We start from the raw sequence: 5,022 nt of genomic DNA on the forward strand, positions 1-5,022 counted from the left end.
GCACCGCATCGGCGCCGCGGGTGTTCTCTTTGCTCCGCCCCTTCCCCGCCGCTTCCCTTCGCAGGCTGCGGGCGCCGTTCAGACAGCGGCAGTGTTCCCTCGCCGCGGCTTCCTTTGCGCGCCTCTGCGGTTCCTGGTGTGCAGCACGTTTCCATGGACTTTGATTTTAACTAGTGTGTGTGGAATTGACTGCGGAAGTTTTCTTCTTCGCACTCTGCCCAGTTTTTATTCACTTTCAGTTAGTTACCCAGGGACATTTTTAAAGTGCCGGTATCATTTAGAGCCCAGCAGTCCTTGGGAATATGAAGTGTTCATAAGTGTGGCAGTGAAATGAGAAAATTTTCTTTTTCTCTTTTGCCTTTTGAGTCCTTCTCTCCTTTAACTGTTCCTGATCTACAGTCTGCAATGATAACTAAGTTTCCTTCTTTTCAGAAGACCAACCTGTTATGTAAGCTCTATCCTGCACCTGTGTGTGTGTGTGTGTGTGTGTGTGTGTTAGTCGCTCAGTCATGTCTGACTCTTTGTGATCCCATGGACTGTAGCTCGCCAGGCTCCTCTGTCCAGGACATTCTCCGGGTAAGAATACCGGAGTGGGTTGCCATGCTTTCTCCAGGGATATCCCGCACCTATTGCCATCTAACTCTGCATGAGCCATACTTTGCATCTATTATCTTTTAATTTCATGCTAGCCACATCCTTAAGTTAAGTGATGCTTTACCTTATTCTCTGCAGACCTTCCCTTGTCATTTGTTTGTCTCTCTTTTTGCATTATGTAAGGAAAGCCGCAGTGCAATCTGCAAAAGGCAACGGCCCCAACTCCTGGGGCTGCCTGCCGGACCTAAGCTACTGGGCTCCCTGATGCCAGCCTGTTGGCTGTTTTGAAACAAAGCGAAAAGAAAGAACCCAGGGTCCTTGCATGCTTGCTCTCCATCTCCAGCCTCTGACCACGAGCCCCAACTGTGTGATTCCTTGATTCCCCATTGGGGGAGACACAGCTCTTGAGGCACGAGCCTAGCGTTTTCTCTCCTCTGCCAGCTTGGGGATTAAAGCCATTTCTATTTCCTCCAGAAAACATTTGTTTCCAGAAAAGTATAAGGTGCCTGTATGTTTGTTCCTTTTTGCCTTGTTTCAAAACAGTCAGTAGGTCCTTCTTCCGAAAAGAAGGAAACTTAGTTATCAATGCAGACTGTAGATCAGGAACAGCTAAAGTAGAGAAGAACTCAAAAGGCCAAGGAGAAAAAACTTCTTCTTATTTAACTGCAGCATAAGCAATAGCTTTAAAGTTTCTGTTGCAGGAAATGGCCACAAGGAGACAGGATTTCTTCATGCCCTGCTCCTGTTACCACAGTAACCAGAGCCTTAGGGTGACTCCTAGTCCGTGGTTTCTTCTGGCACATGCCAGAAGCCTGTGGCTCATTAATCCTTGTTTTTTTCTTTTTAAACTTCATTTTTACTTCTTTTGGAGGATAGCTGACTTACAATGCTGTGTTTGTAGGTGGAGAGATTCTTCATCAGTTATCGCCATATGTATACTGACTCATCTTTGTATTTTTCACATACATGTTATTATAGAGTGTGTAGTACACAACTCCTCACTGCTTCCCTGGTGGCTCAGAGGTTAAAGCATCTGCCTGGAATGCGGGAGACCCAGGTTCGATCCCTGGGTCGGGAAGATCCCCTGGAGAAGGAAAATGGCAACCCACTCCAGTACTCTTGCCCGGAGAATCCCATGGAGGGAGGAACCTGGTAGGCTACAGTCCATGGGGTCACAGAGAGAGTCGGACACGCCTGAGTGACTTCACTTCACTTCACTCAGTACACCACCCTTTCTAAAGTAGGTCTGTGTCGATTCTATATTCTATATGTATTTGTGAGGATAAATGAATCCCAACCTCCTAATTTATCCCTTCCACCTGCAACTCCCCTTTGGCAACCATGCTTGTTTCCTGAGACAGTGTGTGTATTTTGCTTTTATAACATAGCTCTTTGGTGTCAGTTCCTCCTTCTGAAGTACTTTGCTCACTATGATTGTTCTAGATTATCCCCCAAAATGGCATTATTTCTTTTCATGGCTGACTCATGCTCCATTCTATGCATAAATGAAGTCTTAATTCATTCACCTGTGCACGCACGTTTTGGTTACTTCCAGGTCTCAGCTGTTTGAACGCTGCCTCGTGCACGCTTGTGTGCATTGTTGCTGTTGTTCAGTCGCTACCTGGGCAACTGATCGCAGGGCACACGATCAGGCAAAAAGCCAATGAGCAGCAGGTGAGGCTGCCGCTGTGATCTCCTTCCAGCAGACCGTCCAGCTCAGCAGAGACCAGAGCTGCCCCTTGTCTTCCGGCCCAGAGTCCGGTGTGTTTTTGCAGCACCTCCATGGGACAACAAAAACCCAAGTCTGCCATCACCAAGGCAGTGTGTGCAACCTTATTGTGACAGCTGTAAAAACAGGACCACACAGAACCGAAGGGAAAACAGGAGGCCTTCTCTGGGACACGTTCGGGGGAAGGAGACCAACCTGACACATCTCTCTACCCAGCCAGGAGGTTACAGGAACTCACTCGTCTCCACCATAGGGGCCCAACCAGCAGAGACCTGGTGTCCTAACCAAGGGTCTTGCCACCCTGGGTGCAGGGTCTGGGGGGGGCGGTTCACCCTGGAGACTGTGGACATATGACCCCAGGTACAGGATCTGGGAGGTGGGTCGCCCTGGAGACTGGACGTGTGAGCACGGGTGCAGGGTCTGGGGATGGTGTGGGTCTCACTGCAGGCACGTGGGTCTGGATCCTGTACGTAGAGACCCCACGTGTGCTCTTTACCTCAGTGTGTCTGGTCCGCTCTGAGATTTCCAACGTCTGAATTGAGGGTGTTGCCTGGTTAACCTGTGGTCCTTTTTCTTGTCTTCGTATTGGCCCACTCACATGAGGCCCAGCACCCTTGAGTGAGTTGCTGCTCTGTGTTCTGCTGGGTGAAAGAAAGCCTTTGGTGGTGTCACATTAATATCGTAGCATATCATGTGTCTAATTCACAGGCTCACCGCTGTCTGGCTTCCTCTAGACCGAGTTCATGTAATGTAATTTGCAGTTCACTGTTGTTTTATATTGGGAGTAGCATTGCTTTCTGATGTTTTGTTTCTTTTCGGTGTACCGAAACACCTGAAACGATGAATCAGCTGAACTTGACTCAGGTACATGGACGCGTATCTCTTCTTTTCTGCTTTTTCCTCATACAGGTTATTACTGTTTGTTCAGTAGAGTCTCCAGTTCTATTCAGTAGGTCCTTTTTCATTATCAACTTGATGTATATTCGTGTGTATATTTTCATCCCAAACTTAATTTGTCTGTCCGTTCTAGCTTGCCTTTGATAGTCATAATTTGATTTTCTCAGTCTGTGAGTCTGTTTCTATGTTGTAAATTAGTTCATTGTTATGAACTTACAGATTCCACTGTATATGATATCCTAGGATATGTGTCCTTTTCTCTCTGAAAAGCATTTATAGTATGATAATTCCTTGGTATATCCAAGCTGCGGCCTGTGCCATTCTTTCTGTTTTACGGCTGAGCAGCATTTCGGTGTAGATGTACCACACAGTCTTCATTTTTCTGTCAAGGACATTTTGGTGGATTCTGTGTCTTGACTGTTGTCAATAGTGTTGCCCTGAAAGTCAAGGTGCACGTGTCATTTTGAGCGGCGATTTTCTCTGCACCTAAACTGGGCATGGGATTGCAGGATCGTACAATCCCCCTGTACTTCATGTTTCACGGAACCTCCATGCTGCTTTCCATCGTGGCTTCAGCGTTCACACACCGCCCAGATTGCGGGAGGACTTTATTTTCTGTACATTCTCTGCAGTGATTATTCTTTGTAGACCCTTTTTGATGAAGGCCATTGTCAGTGTGAGGTACCTCATAGTTTTTTGGCATCAATCTAATAATTACTGATGTGGACTGTCTTTCCATGTGCTTTGATTATTATTTTACATCTTGTGAGAACAATTTACCTCTTCAATCTGGCTTCTTGAAAGTTGGCCCTGTTTGGAATTTTTTTTTTGATGATTTACCCCTGGACATTCTTGAGGGCAGGTGTCATTGACTGCCCTCTTGGACTTGTGGTGTTATGAGCCCTTTAGCATCTGTTTTAAGGTATATATATTGATCTGAACCAGCTACTTACTCCCTGTCCCTCCGCCTTTCTTTTTTGGTAACCATGAGTTTCTTTTCTAAGTCTGTGAGGCTGTTTCTCTTTTGTAAAGACGTTTATTTGCATCCATGCTTAGATTCCGCAGGAAGTGATACCCTAGATTTGTCCTTTGCTTTCACTTCACTTAGTATGATTATCTCTAGTTTCTTCCCAGTAACTGGAAGTGGCATTATTTCATCCTTGTACAGGTCTGAGTGACATTGCATCGTGTACACATACCCCATTTTCTGTCTTCATCCATCTGTCCTCGTACACGTAAGTTGCTTGGTTATTGCACCGAGTGCTTCCATGATCATTGGGCGTGGGTATCTTTTTAAATTTCTGTTTTCTCTGGATCTATGCCTAGGTATGGGATTGCGGTCACTGGGCACTTCTGTGTTTAGTTTTTAAGAACCTCCCATGATATTCTCCCTAGAGGGGGTACTGACTTACATTCCCACCAACAGTGTAGGAGGGTCCCCTCTTCTCCACACCCTCTGGAGACTTTATTGTTGTAGGGTTTTCAGTGTGGCCATTCAGATCAACGTGAGGTGATAGCTCATTGTACATTTGATTTGCCTGTCTCCAAGAACTGGTGATGCTGAGCATCGTCTCATGTGCTTCATGGCCATCTCTATGACTTCTTTAGAGAAATGTGCGTTTAATCTTCGGCCAATTTTTTATTGGTTTGTTTGTTTTTTGCTGTTGAGCTGTACTGGTGGTTTGTGTGCGTTGAGGAGAAACTCCCTATGCGTGTCTTTGTTTGCAAGACTTTTTTTTCCATTCTGGGATTGTCTTTTTCTTTCGCTGATGGTTGCCTTTGCTGTGCAGACGCTTTCAGCG

At 46.0% G+C, this 5,022-nt stretch overlaps 1 non-coding gene across 1 annotated transcript; it reads left to right on the forward strand.

Annotated features, from left to right (window-relative positions):
- Positions 1 to 1,600: 1,600 nt before the first annotated feature.
- Positions 1,601 to 1,672, forward strand: TRNAS-GGA (transfer RNA serine (anticodon GGA)). The gene has a single exon. It is a non-coding gene; the product is annotated as a tRNA-Ser (tRNA).
- Positions 1,673 to 5,022: the final 3,350 nt, after the last annotated feature.

This window comes from Bos taurus, chromosome 25, assembly GCF_002263795.3.
Source record: "Bos taurus isolate L1 Dominette 01449 registration number 42190680 breed Hereford chromosome 25, ARS-UCD2.0, whole genome shotgun sequence".
Taxonomy (NCBI): Eukaryota; Metazoa; Chordata; class Mammalia; order Artiodactyla; family Bovidae; genus Bos; species Bos taurus.